Here is a 15,566-nt window from a genome sequence, read left to right on the forward strand (position 1 = left end):
CGTTCCACCAAAGAACTGGGGGGCGCCGGGACAATTCGGAGGTGCGTGGTATTCCGCAGTTGTAAGAATAACGTCTGTAATATGTGTGACCTCATCGTCGACGCTAGGAAAGTGACGGTCATCGAATGTCGCTAGAGACGAAAAAAGTGTCCAATCGGCTTGGGCCAACTACCAGCGTCGCGGGCGCATATATGGCAGTTGACGCTGCAGTCGAAGCACACATGGAAAGTGGTCACTCGAACCATTCGGAGCGCCGAGCTAGCGGAACAGTACCGACCGATAGGTCCAAATGAGAGAAATGTGTCGTGGAGGCAGTCAAAAATATAGAGACCCCAGTGTTGAGGCAAACTAGATCTGCTTGGTGGAAGACGTCTAGCAATAGTGAGCCACGTGGACAGGAGTGAGGTGATCTAAAAGTGGGTGGTGCGCATTGAAGTCCCCAACCAACAAATAGGGGAGTGGAAGCTGACCAGCAAGATGAAAGAGATCAGCTCGTGCCATTGGTGTGGACGATGGAATGTATACAGACAAAGAGAAAAGGTATATCCAGAAAGGGAAAAACGGACAGCGACAGCTTGGAAAGAAGTGTTTAAGGGGATTGGGTGATATCGGAGAGTGTCATGGAGAAGAATCATGAGTCCTCAATGGGCTGGAGTACCTTCAACAGAGGGGAGATCAAATCGGACAGACTGAAAATGGAGGAGAACAAAGCAGTCATGGGGACGCAGCTTTGTTTCCTGAAGATAGAAAATGACCAGCGAGTAGGATCGTTAGAGGATCGACAATTCATCCCGACTGGCTCGAATGCCGCGGATATTCCAGTGGATAATGGACATAACGAGAACAGAAAATGGAGGAATGTGACCAAGGTTGCCGTCAACTCAACGACTGCTCAGAGCTTGCGACAGACAGCATGGAATGGCTTTCAGCTGAAGGCAGAAGATCCTGATCCATAGGTTGTTCAGCAGCAGCTCCTGCCACCAGCGATCGGCCGGTTGATAGGCCGCCAGCAGTGCGCCTCGGCGACACAGAAGACGGCGGAGGGCGATTTCCGCCAGGTGGTGCTGTAGATGAGACACGCCTTGGTGGAGAAGGAGATGAACTGGTTTTCTTATTAGCCTTCTTGGAAACATGATGTTTAGATGAAGGAGGAACCGATGGTTGTGAAGGTGGGGTACGTAAAAAATCTTCACGAGTATGCTCTTTTTTCGAAATCTTGGTGTCTGAGTTTTGGGCTCGAGATTTAGCAGAACCCGATGAAGGGTGAGCCATAGAGTGGGCAGGCGAAAGTGGTGAGGTTGAACGGGCGATCTTTGCGCTGGCCGATCTGACGACCGTGGCACTAAAAGTGAGGTCGCAAGTCTGCACGGCCACCTCGTTTGCTGGCCGAGGAGAAGCAAGGACAGTGCTGTATTTTCCTGTCTGAGGCACGGTGGGCTGTCGACTGGCGAATAATTTTCGAGCAGCAAAGGTGACACCTTTTCCTTCACTCTGATTTCCTGAATGAGCTTTTCGTCTTTAAAAATGGGGCAATCTGGAGAGGAAGCAGCGTGGACACCCATACAGTTGATGCAATGAGAGGATGGAGGTGGACAAGCACCCTCATGGGCATCCTTGCCACACGTAACACATTTGGCCGGATTGGAACAGGACTGGCTGGTGTGATTGAACTGCTGACACCGATAGCAATGCGTAGGGTTTGGGACGTAAGGGCGAACGGAAATTATCTCATAGCCTGCTTTGATTTTCGATGGGAGTTGAACTTTGTCAAATGTCAAGAAGACAGTGCTGGTTGGAATGATGTTCGTGTCAACACTTTCCATAACTCCTGGTCAGACAGGTAGTGCTGAATTTCCTCATCAGACAATCCGTCGAGGGAGCGTATATAAACGACTCCACGTGAGGAATTTAAAGTTCAGTGCGCTTCAACCCGGACAGGGAAAGTGTGCAGCAGTGAAGTATGCAGCAATTTTTGTGCCTGGAGGGCACTGACTGTTTCTAACAACAAGGTGCCATTCCGTAACCTGGAACAAGACTTTACAGGACCTACAATTGCGTCGACACCTTTCTGAATAATGAAAGGGTTTACCGTGGAGAAGTCGTGACCTTCGTCACACCGACAAACAACAAGTAACTGTGGCTACGATGGAAGAACTGTCTGTGGCTGAGACTCAGTGAACTTACGCTTGTGAGCAGACATAGTGGAAGATGAGGAAACCATTGCGGAAGAATCCCCCATGATTACCGGCGTCTCCGATGGCGCGCTCCTCCCTTGTGGGGGCCCCTCTCTGAGGGACCTCCCGCCTTAGGTGATTGTTCACACCTCAGGTCACACCTCTCGACAAACGGACAGAGGGACCAATCGGCACTTTCGGAAGGTATCAGCTCGGGTAATCACCCCTCCCTGGGCCTGGCCGTTACCAGGGGGTACGTACGTGCCCTACCTGTCTACCCAGGGCGGGGAATTACGCGTTACCCCGTCACCGGCTACGAACGAAAATGCGTGGGTCGGCCTTCAGACACGCACAGGGATGAAGAAAAAGAAAGGGAAAAAACAAAGAAAGGGAAAGGAAAGAAGAGAGGTCTCAAACGCCGCAGCGGAGAAAAGGGTAAAGTGAAGAGATAAGGGAAAGAGAAGGACAAAGGAAGGATGAAGACATACAAGCAGAGAAGGCGAAGAGTGCGTTACATTTACGAGCGTCCGCCTCCGGACGTAGGCACAAACCATACTCCCAGAGGGGGAGAAAGGGAAGGAAAAAGCCAGAGGTGAGGGGTCGGGGGGCGATGATGGGGGATAGGGAAGGGTGCGGAAAAGGAAGGTATGCAGCCCGGAAAGGAAGGAAGGCCACATTAGCTTTGGGTCCCGTGCTCACTACGCACGTGTCCACAAAACAGTTGTGGACCCCCTGGGGGGGAACCTGATTTGCTGTTTGTGATGTCAGCCAATCAGAAAAAGGCAGGCTCGCGCCAATCTATGCTGGGAACAAAGCCTTTGGTGTGATCTAGGGGGGTCGGGGCTGCGGATTCGGACTAGTAACATCTCATTGAAAGCAGCTCCAACGAAAGTACTGTAAAATCGCGGAGAAATGCTAATTACGAGTTCACGAGGTAGTACAAAGTGTATTTAAGTGAACGGTATAGTGGAAATCGTGTGGAATTTCGGACGGAATATCAAAATTATTGCTTTTGACTGTTAGTTAAAACCGCGTGGCGTGTTGTGCTATCTAAGACTGGAACAGGTATTACGTGTAGAGCAGAGTGCAAAACATTTGAGCAAGCATTTTCATAACTAATCGATCCAGTGAACTCTATTAACTTCGGTAACGTGTGTGAATACCATAAACTGGCTATGTGTGTGATTGTGGTGTGCGTGTGAACTTTACATTGTGTTGCCACTTAGTACGAACTTGGCTCAGTAGGTAGCCACATCCCGTTTACCGGACAATTCTACGTATGTTGCGACCTACAGTAGACAGTAGTGGTCTAGTATTTTCTACTGCAGCTTTTAGCTAGACAAATGAATATTGCTGGACACTGGCAGGCCGGTAAAAAAGTAACGTGCAGCGCCGCACTGGAAATGAGGCACTCACTAGGAGCGTGCCAAAGATACGTCCCTCGAGTCGCAATAATCTCTGTGTCCTCGATGGCTAGTTCCGCTTGAGCCGCGCCAGAGTACACACTTTACCTCGTGTCCCTCTCCGCTGCAGCGTATACAAGCCTCGAACTAGTTTCTTTTCTTCGTTTTTTGTTGTGTCTTCTTGTTACAAGGTGCATCGTCCTCTCGTTATCTTGATATAGTGTTTTGTGTCTTGTTTCTGGTTGTTTCGACCGCTGAATAGCCGTCACCATGGAAAGAAAAGTTTCCAGGAATTGCGCCCTACGTTCTGAATTCGAAAATTCTACCAGTTTGTTCAGCCAAGTTCCCTGTAAATCCACAATGAAACATTGTCTCAAAATATGGTAGGAAACCCAAAGAGATTCTGGTCGTATGTAAAGTACACCAGTCACAAAGAAACAGTCAGTATCAACACTGCGCGATAGTGATAGAAATGTTACAGATGATGGTCTCACTAAAGCGGAGTTACTAAATACAGTTTTCCGTAATTCCTTCACAAAGGAAGACGAAGTAAATGTTCCAGAATTAGAAACCAGAACAGCTGTTAGCACGAGTGACCAAAAAGTAGGTGTCTTAGGTGTTACGAAACAACTCAAAGCACTTAAGAAAGGCAAGTCTTCCGGTCCAGATGGTATACATATCAGGTTCCTTTCAGAGTATGCAGACACAATAGCGCCTTTCTTAGCAATCATATTCAACCGCTCACTTGACAAAAGGTTTGTTCCTAAAGACTGGAAAGTAGCACAGTTCACTCCAATATTCAAGAAAGTAAATAGGAGTAGCCAATTGAATTACAGACCCATATACTGACGTCAATTTGCAGTTGGATTTTGGAGCATATACTGTACTCGAACATTATGAATCACTTTGAAGAAAACGATTTATTGATACATAACCATCACGGTTTCAGAAAATATCGTTCTTGTGCACTTTTTTCCCATAAAGTAATGAGTATTGTCGACAAGGGATCTCACATCGATTTCATATTCTTAGATTTCCCGAAAGCTTTTGATATCAAATGGTTTTAAATGGCTCTGAGCACTACGGGATTGAACAGCTGAGGTCATCAGTCATCTAGGAATAAGAACTACTTAAACCTAACTAACCTAAGGACATCACACATATACATGTCCGGGGCAGGATTCGAACCTGCGACCGTAGCGGTCGCGCGGTTCCAGACTGTATGGCCTAGAACCGCTCGGCCGCACCGGCCGGCCCTTTTCATATCGTTCCTCACAAGCGACTATTAATCAAATTGCGCGTATATGGAGTATCGTCTCAGTTGTTTGACTCAGAGAGGTAACAGTTCGTAGTGACAGACGGTAAATCATAGAGCAGAACAGAAGTGATATCCGACGTTCCGCAAGGTAGTGTCATAGGCCCTCTGCTGCTCCTGATCTACATAAATGATCTAGGTGATAATCTGAGCAGCCCCCTTAGATTATTTACAGATGATGCTGTAATTTACCGTCTAGTAAAATCATCAGACGATCAATCATAATCACAAAATGATCTAGGGAGAATTTCTGTATGCTGCGAAAAGTGGCAATTGGCACTAAATGAAGAAAAGTGCGCGGTCACCCTCATGGTTAGTAAAAGAAATACGATAAATTTTGTGTATACGGTAAGTCGCACAAATCTAAGGGCTGTCAATCCGACTAAATACCTAAGAATTACAATTACGACCACTTAAATTGAAAGACTACCCAGATAATGTTGTGGGGAAGGTGAAACAAAGACTGCGCTTTGTTTGCAGAACACTTAGGTGATGTGACAAACTAAAGAGGCAGCCAACACTACACTTTTCCGCCCTCTGCTGGAATACTGCTGCACGGTATGGGTTGACGGAGGACATCGAAAAAGTGCAAAGAAGGGCAGCTCGTTTCGTGTTATCGCGCAATAGGGGTGAGAGTGTCACTGATATCATACGCGAGTCGGGGCTGCAGTCACTGAAACAAAGGTGGTCATCTTTGATGCGAGATCTATTTGCGAAATTTCTACCACCAAATTTATTTTCAGAATGCGAAAGTATTTTGTTGTCAACCACCTATGTATGGAGAAATGATCACCATAATAAAATAAGAAAAAACAGAGCTCTAACAGAGCTGGTAGAGAAGCAGTATAAAAAGGGTTCTAAGAATCTTCTGCCAGGCACTTAAGTGTGAAATGCAGAGTAACCATGTAGATGTAGATGAAAATTGTTATATTAAGGACGTTACACTAATTCGTAATGAACGGTGGTCGACACAGCACAAATTGCAGTACCATAGCGGTGTCCGAGAAGTAGAAATGCAAATCAAGGAAAATATTTCCTACTACGTACTTGCTTGTGCTTATAAGGCCCATGTATAATGGCCAGTTAGGGACGTGTTTCATTTGCAACGAAAGGGGTCACACGTGTCAAGATTGTCCGACGGAATTTTTGCTCTAAAAAGTTATTTGCAACAGCGAAAGAAGCTCACTTTAGCTGATTTAGCGACTCCAAACCAGGTGGCAGATGTTGTAAAACCGACGACCGGTGGCAACACACAAGATCGTGAGGTAGTGGCCCGTGCGCAGTTTCCTCCATTGGCACAAAAAGTAATATCGTTACAGGCTCCCTTTAAAAATGTTACACCTTCTGTTACCGCGGTGCCACCTAACAAAAGGAGGCGAACATTTGACGAGGAGAGTCCGAATGAAGACTCCTCCCACAACGAGCAGGGTATCAGCAAAAATGCCAGTAATGCTGCGTCCGATCTTAAAATTTCGGCTAACGACATATTGTCCGTGTATCAGTCCAAGTCCCGACTGTAAACAACACCCGTCTGCGCTTGAACCGAAGCAACGGGAAGAGAGTCCCCTACCCGTCCAGCAATTACAAGTCTAGCAACCACAACAAGTAGAGCCAGGACTTAAGCAGTGTGTAGTCGCGAGCCGGTGGAGAGTGACGGTAAAGATACCTGCCACCATCAACATAGCTTCTCAAATAAACAGGTGGGAGAAGCGAGTGCTGATCAACACGCGGACAGTGAGAGTGTTCGCAGAAGTAGTGTGACACCACAGAAGAAGTCGGTTCACACACAGGCAACGGACGTAGCGGCAGGTGGGATGGACTCCGACATCTGCCCCCCCCCCCCCCAGCCCATGCCACGCCTTGCCTTCTACGGAGCGATCCAGCAACAGTGGGAGGCGTAGAAACAATGTAAATGTTACGCGGAGAAAGAACAAAAACTCTGACATTGCGCTGAAACCAATGACAGTCAGGAAAATAGTGGACAGCTCGAACCTATAATGGATTGGTACGAGGACACGGAAGTTGATATCATGACGTAAAGATAGTGAAGTACACATATGACCCTGATGCAAGCGTACAAGATACTGACATGAACGTCAACAGGATTAAAACGGATTAGAAAATTGCAGCTTTACAGCAATTCCTCTACGTATATGACGCCTACATCGTCTTTTTACAGGAAGTTGTTTTTACAGGTCTTCATATATATAGCATTAATACCATAGAAAACGCAACCCTAGAAGACGGTACAGGAACAGCTATTTTAATACGGGAAGGCATTCCAGTTAAAGATTTTACTGAAGACGAAGTTTTAGAGCTGATCAGCAAATACCCTGCCCATAAAACTCCAGGACCAGACAGGCTGCAAGGGAATTTTATTTCAAAATTTGCAACATCATAGGGGCTACTTTTACTACAATTTTAAATGCGATGGTAAAAGGAGTCCCCATACCCAAGGATTTTAAGGAAGGGAAAACTTTTTTAGTTCCTAAGACTAGGGGTCAGCAATGCGTCGAAAATTTCAGGCCCATTAATTAAATTTTGACTATAAAACCGTTGCCAGGGCAATCAACAGTCGACTGTCACCGCTAATTCGCCCCGTCGTCGACAGAAATCATTCCTACGTCCCTGGGCTGACAGTCATGTCACCGGCTTCAGAATACAGATACCTCATTTCAGTAGCCTCAGTAACTAATGTCAAATATGCATTACTCTTCCTAGATTTCCATAAGTCCTTCGATCTTGTCAGCTACCGATGTATGGAGCACATTATGGGACAAAATCGTTTTGAGGAGAGGGCTATCAGGGTCATCCGCAATATGGTCACAGGACTAACAGCACGAATAAACGTCAATGGACAGCTGACACGAATTATAAACATCGAGAGGGGCTTTCCACAAGGCAGTCCCCTCTCCATATTGTTGTTTGTAATGTCATTGGAGCCACTGGTCAGGAGCGTAATTGATAAACTATCTGGCCTTACGCTGTCAGGGTACCTTTCGTAGAAAGAGCTTACGCTGATGAAGTGGGTGTGCTCATTCGACGAGACGCTGAAACAGAAATCCTGAAAGGAGAACTCGACCAATACAGAGCAGCTTCAGGAGCGAAAAATCGACATCGGTAAATGTATATTCCTAAATCTTTGAGGTTTTGACGACTTAGCCACACCATGGGCCCTAACTGTAGAACAGCACAAAACTCCAGGCATCGTACTCAATAGATGTCCACTGAAAATGGCGATAAAGAACTGGAGGCAAACCATCAACAAAATGCATGGTACCACTTTAGAAGCTAGCTGGAGATCACTGAATATAACTGAAGACATTCTATGGGGCCCAGGTCTTTCCCATATCCTAGTTACAAGCGAAGAAGGCAATGAAGCTTTCAGATGGATACGTATGGAGAGGACACATCTTCAACTTACATATGCTACTATCACCAGACCATGATTGACAGAGGGACTTGAATTAATTGATTTACATAGGAAAGTCACTGCTTTGTATCTAAAAAGAATCAGCATGTTACTACATGAGCACCCGAACTCCATCACAGCTAAGCCTTTCAGCATACCTAGACCTAAAAGTATGCACCCGCAGGTTAATATTCACAATATCAACTTCCACCTAATACATAGCGGTATGTTCTGTCTTGAGTTGAGTTACTTGGGGGAAAGTACCTGAGAACAGCCTATGTAAGTACAACGATAATAATATGGAATTGGCAAAAGACGGACAAGCCTAACAGCATCACCAATAAGCACGTAAATGTCAACTGGGCAACGGTTTAGAGCAACCTGAGCATTCATACATCAGAAGTCACTTCCACCTGGTATCGAGAGGTCAACGAACCCATACCGACCTATGAGAAACTTCAATGCATCGGCGTCAGTGACACAGACTCGTTCGATACAGCTCGCCATGCAACTCTCTCCTGCGAAATTCTCTTTCTGTAGCCTCCTACATTTACCTGTGTCTGCCCGCTGTAGTCGCGCTTTCTATTCCCTCTATTCCTTAACTTCGTAGCATTCATATATTCATTGCTTGGTGTTCACGAAGCGGGCTGTACCATAAAGATTTATATAATCTCCAGAATTCTTCTGTATCATCCCATGTATAAGCATCTCTTCCACTCTCTCTTTCTAAAAGTGCATGTTGCACCTCCCTGCGAGGCTACATGCGGCACTAATACTTGGACAAAAAGGTTTCTAACACTCCAACGTCAGTTTTTTTCCAAGGAACAGAAATTACTTTAGGCAGTAGTAGTGTAGACTACGTCGAATACAGCATTCCATGTAAAATGTGTCCAGTGTAATTTAGTACAAGTGAAAAACACGATTTGCTGTTGCATCGCTATTCTGAATGAAACTGAAGATCTACAGGATCTGTTGAATGAAATGAACATTGTAGTGAGTCAAAAATATGGATTGACAGTAAACCAAAGAAAGACGAAAGTAATGAGAAGTAGCGGAAATAAGAACAGTGAGAAACTTAGCATGAGGAATGGCGATCACGAAGCAGACGAAGTTAAGGAATTCTGCTACCTAATCAGCAAAATAAACCATTCTTGCTGCAGCAAGGAGGACATAAAATTCACACATCCACTAGCAGAAGGGCATACCTGGCCAAGAGAAGTCTACGAGTATCAAACATAGGCCTTAATTTGAGGAAGAAATTTCTAAGAACGGACGTTTGGAGCACGCCGTCGTATGGTAGTGAAACACAGACTGCATGAGAATCGCAATAGAATATAACCGAAGCATTTGGGATACGGTGCTACAGAAGTATATTAAAAATGAAATGGACGGCAAGGTAACAAATGAAGAGGTTCTTCGCAGAATCGGCGAGAAAAGAAAGAAACTGACAAAAAGGGACATGATGATAGGACATCTGTTATAACTTTAGGGAATAACTTCAGCGGTACTAGAGGGTGTTGTAGAGGGTAAAACTGTAGGGAAAGACAAATATTGGAAAATATCCAGGAAATAATTCGTACTTAGGTTGCAATTGCTACTCTGAGATGAAAAGCTGGGCGGACTGCATCAGACTAGTCGGAAGACAGATGTCTCAGAAAAACAACATAAAAAAGCTGTATCTAAATTGACGGTGAAGGGTGTGAAAGCAAAGGATAGTGATTGGATTACTGATGTCAGCTTCATCGGGATATTACGCGGAGTGAGAAGTGACGAGTGAAACATGTGTACCGGAGCAGGATTCAAACATGGAATCTCCTGCTTATGAATCAGGTTTTTTAACCACTGCGCCATCTTGGAAAGTATTATCTGCGTTCACCATCTCGACACGCCTTTCAGTCGAGTCCCAGTCCCACCGTGCGCAACCTATCCGTAGACCCTGTCTATTTCCTCCATACTCGCTACTCAGAGATTTCCGTAGGACACCGGACGTACTTGTGCATTCACGCTGAAGAAGGTGCATCCATTGTCTACCTAGGAGACTCAATTATATGAATGTTTGCTGTCTGCTCTTTCGGACATGTCCGAAAGAACAGACTGTATGCGGAATCCGCAGATGTAATACATTATACGTAAATTAGAGATGGAGGGGGAACAAAGGAAGGGAAAGGGAGGGATTACAGATGACCGCTGTATCGGTACATTACGCGAAATCAACGGCGTTGACTGAAAATGTGTACTGGGCCTGGATCTGAACCCTGGATCTCCTGGTTACTAGGCAGATGCATTAACTAGTGTGAGTGTGGGTCGCCTGAGAGGCGTACAGAAATAGTCTGCGCAGTTACAATAACTGTATGGTGCAATGGTTAACACACCTGCCTAGTATGCTGAAGATCCTGTGTTCGAATGCTGGTCCGGTACACATTTTTACTCGAAGGCTGCTGATTCCATGTAATGTCTCGATGCTGCTGACGTCAGTAATCCCTTTCCTTTCCTCTTTCACCCGCCTCTACATTCAATAATGTATCACAGCTGCGTATTCCGCATAATGTCTGTTTTCGGAAATGTCAGAATGAACAGACACCACCCATTCATATAAAGAAAAAAAAAAAAACTAATTTACAATCGTTAGGATCCAACCCAAACATATACTCACGGAACGATTACCTGAGAAAAATTATTAAGTTCAAAGTTGATTTTTATGAATTTTACTTAAAACTTCAATGCAGTTTCGGATTCACCTCACAGCACCATTTACAACTTTCATGAGGTTGTGTTGACTTTCTGTTATGAGGGCAGAACTATCCACAATACGAGTAATCAGTTCGTCTCTTGTGTTCTCTGATGCTTTGTAGACATTACCTTTTAACAGTTTCAAAAGTTCAATAACTAATGTGGTAAGGTCACGAAACTTTGGTATCATAGGGACATGACAGTTTCTGTCAATACTAAATGCAACATTGAGGGCTAAGTGTTGGTTGACTAGGTCTATTCTCAACAGAAAGTAGCTTGGGTGAATGGACAATGTTTGTTTCAAAATAAGACATAGAGCGCATCGGGTTCCGAAGGCATTTTTCACTGCAATCCTAATCAATAACAAATGTCATGCAACATTACAACTGGGGAGCTTTTGCGTATGAGAATGCAGGCTTTCTCGGCGAAACTCGGTGGTAAAATCTTCTCGGGATGACAGCCGAGTCAATGCGTTGTTGTCCGGCAACGTTTCACAATCTTACTTGCCATCTTCAGGCGAAGTGTAGGGTTGCGTGCGTGTTTGCATGATTAGGTTTGAGCACATATATTTACTGAAGGTCCAGTGGACTTTTCCTAATGCATTCTGTTGAAGGTAGGTGATGCGACATCTGTATGTCTTTTTCTTGGTGTGTAGTTTTCTGTGTTTAGTGTGATATTTGGTGAGGTGTTTTATGCTCTGAAATGACGAGTGGTTACGTTTCTTGGGTGTTGGTGATCTACATGAAGAGAATACGATACGATATACAAAATGAGGTAGAATGGTGAGTTTTCTGCTTTGTCATAAAATGATTGCGTTCTGTTCTGTATGATGGTGGTGGTTGGCATATTTGGGTCGTTGTGTACATGTGTGTTGGGGAAATTCAACCTTACCTTTCTCATCAGGGAGTCATTGGCATCCATTCTGTAACGAAAAAGGTAGATTCCTCCTTACATCCACCCGACCTTTTCCCCACCTTTGATAGAGTGGTGCTGCTATCCAAGGTCAAAGAAGGCTGTGAAGTTATCACAGTCCAGCCATACATTCCGAACCTAATGAGCAGATACCAGTATCATCGTTTCAAGCACTCTAGAACGTCTTGTAGATATCCAGCCAAATGTGTAAACTGTGGTAGGGATGCACACAAAGGCATTTGTTCGCCTTCTTCCCTTCCCCCCTCACCCTCCCCCCCCCCCCCACTGCATCAACTGCAAAGGCAGCCATGCCGCCTCCTCTCGGGATTGTCCCATGTATCTTCATGAGCGAGCTCTCCAAGAGATCTCGGTAAAGGAAAGAGTACCTTCCACAGTCGGTCGCACGTTACTGGTTAGTCGCAAACCCTGTGTTCTCCAGTTTGGCACCTATAGTTGTGTTCTTATCACCCCTTGCTCCATGAAGGACATGGCCACGCAGACATGCGACTTCAAATTCAGCTATGAGGTTGTGAAATCGCCCATTGTCATGGCAGCATCGCCATCCCTTCGTCCAGCTATGCAACAAACTGTCAAACTTTCGCCTCATGGGGCGAAGCCACCATCTACACAACCGGTAGGCCTGAAAGGAGAGAAGGAGTACTCCCGTGTAAACCTCCTCTGTTCTACCAGCCAAACAACACCCGAGTCTTCCTCTAACCAGAAAACGGCCTTCTCCTTCACCAACTCGAAGATCATCTTCGACAGTGTCGCTCTGTGGTAATTTAGCCCGGCCCGCCTCCGTATCGTCGGAGCGCACCACCTAACGTTTTCCAGCGTTGGACTCCATGGATTGACTGCACTAGCTTCTGTGGAGCCCATGGAGCGGTATCCTCCTGCTTCTGTGCCCTATAGCAGCGATTCTACACAGGCTGTTACTCGGCAGCCACCGAGTAGAAACCCCTATATCTGTTCCTCACCATGACTGTCCACCAATGGAACATTCACGTTCTTTGGTGACATAAAGAGAATTGGCAGCTGCTTTTAACATCGCAGCATCCCTCTGTACTCTGCCTTCTGCCTTCTGCCTTCAGGAACGAAATTGTGCCCTCAAGACCACTTTGAGCCTTCACATTACCTACCGATTCGTTTTTATCTTCCGCCTGAAGTCGGCATTCCATCTCATGGGCGCGTCACGCTGCTCATACTAACCATCTTCAAGCTGTTGCAGTTCGCCTTTTCCTTCCCCACCTGACTTTTTCCCTCTGTACCATTAATGTCCCTCTCTCATTCAATGTCACCAGAACGGACTTCCTTCGGCTGATTGGGCAATTATCTCTCCCATTTTTGCTACTCGGTGACTTTAATGTACATCATTCCCTTTGGGGTTCTTACAGGACCTGTCAGAGAGGTACCCTCTTCTGCTCTAACAGTGGAGCACCCACCTTCTTTTCTGACTCCTCGCCCACCTATTCCCATTTGGACCTATCCTTCTGCATTGCCCAGCTTGCCCATGGTCTTGAGTGGTCCGTTCATTCTGACACCTCCTCGAGCGACCATTTCCCATGTGCCATCCGTTTGCTGACTCCTACACCATTCACGTGCACATACAAATGGCATCTTACTAAGGCTGACTGGCAGCTTTACTCCTCCCTGGCGACATTCGAAGAAGAAGATTTCCCCAGATGTGATGACCAGGCGGAATATCTCACAAACATCCCTACTGCTGCAGAACGTTACATTCCTCGCACTTCCTCTTTACCACACCTTCTCCAAGTCCCATGGTGGACTGAGGCATGCCATGACGCAGTTCGCGCACGGAGACGTGCTCTCCGCATTTTTAAGCATGATCCTTCGATGGCAAACTGAATTCATTATAAACAGATGCGTGCAAAGTGTCGTCGCGTTCTTAGCAATACGAAATGGCTACCTGGACTTCATTCACTAGTACTTTTAACAGCTCCTCTGGGACCAAGATCCATTCTCCAATTTCCGGCCTGTCAGTAGCAGACGATGTTATCGTGAACCTTATTGCTGTCTCCAACACCTTGGGCTACAATTTTGCGGAATTTTCGAGCTCTTTCCACTAGAACCCTGCTTTCCTCCATCACAAACGTGAGGAGGAGGCTCGCGCGATACCCTTCTCTTCTCCGAATCGTGATTGCTACAATGCCACCTCTAGTATGAGGGGGCTAGATCATGCTCTCATTTCATCCCGATCCTCCGCCCCCGGGACAGATCCCATCCACATTCAGACGTTGCAGCACCTTTTTCTTGTTGACAAGCACTTTCTGCTTAACATGTACAACAGCATCTGGTCAGAGGGCACATTTCCAGGACGCCACCCTCATATCCATACCTAACCCGGCTAAGGACAAAAATCTTTCTTCTAGCTACCGCCCATCTCTCTTACCAGCTTAGTTTGCAAGGTGATGGAACGTATGATTCATGCCCAGCTGGTTTGGTGACTTGAGCCTCGCACTTTACTGACGAATCCACAGTGAGGATTTCGAGAGCGACGTTCTGCAGTTGACCATCTCGTTATTTTGTGCACTCATGTCGTGAATGGTTTTCTGCGGAAATCCCAGACTGTGGCCTTGTTTTTCCATTTGGAGAAGTCCTACGACACCTGCTGGAGAACTGGTACCCTCCGTACTCTTTGCACGTGGGGTTTCCTTGGTCGCCCGCCCTGTTTCCTTCAGGCACTTTTAAAAGATCGAGTTCTAAAGGTGCGTGTGGGTTCTGCCTGGTTGGACACCTTCATCCAGGAAAATGATGTGCCTGAACATTCTGTCCTGAGTGTCGTCCTCTTTGCTATCGCCATTAACCCTATATGTCCTATCTCCCGCCATGCATCTCCGGCTCCCTTTTCGTTGACGATTTTGCCATCTATTACAGTTCTCCACGGACCTGTCTCACTGAGCGGCGTCTTCAGCTATGTCTTGATCGTCTTTAGTCTTGGAGCGTCGACAATGGCTTTCGCTTTCCCAGTGACAAAGCCGTTTGTACAAATTTCTGGAGAAGTAAATGCTTTCTCCCATCATCTCTACATCTCTGGCCTGTTGCCCTTCCGTTCATTGACTACGAAATTCCTGGGGCTCATGCTCGATGGGAAACTCTATTGGCCCCCCCCCCATTTGTTTTACCTGGCTGCCCGCTGTACGTGGTTCCTGAACGTCGTATGTGTCCTCAGTGGTAGGTGCCGACTGAACCAGCCTCCTCCGTTTGTACCGGTCCCTCACCAGTTCGAAGCTCGACTATGGGTGCTTTGTTAATGTATCTGCACGCCCATCGCTCTTACGCTGTCTCAATACCATCCACCATCGTGACATCCGTTTGGCCACGGTGCCTTCTACACTAGCCTGGTTGAGAGTCTGTATGCGGAAGCTGCTGAACTACCTCTGTCCTACCACCGAGACTTGCTCCTCAGCTGGTAAGCATGCCGTTTGTCTGCCATGCATGGACATCCATCCTGTGCCTCCTTCTTTGATGATTCCTTTGATCGTCCATATGGTTTTCATCTGTTTTCTCTGGAGTCCACTTTCAGGACTTGCTACCACGGATTAACTTCACACTACCAGCAACTTTACCAATGTTGTGTGAACACTTGACCGCCTTGGCTT

The sequence above is a fragment of the Schistocerca nitens genome, chromosome 4 (assembly GCF_023898315.1).
Source record: "Schistocerca nitens isolate TAMUIC-IGC-003100 chromosome 4, iqSchNite1.1, whole genome shotgun sequence".
Classification (NCBI taxonomy): Eukaryota; Metazoa; Arthropoda; class Insecta; order Orthoptera; family Acrididae; genus Schistocerca; species Schistocerca nitens.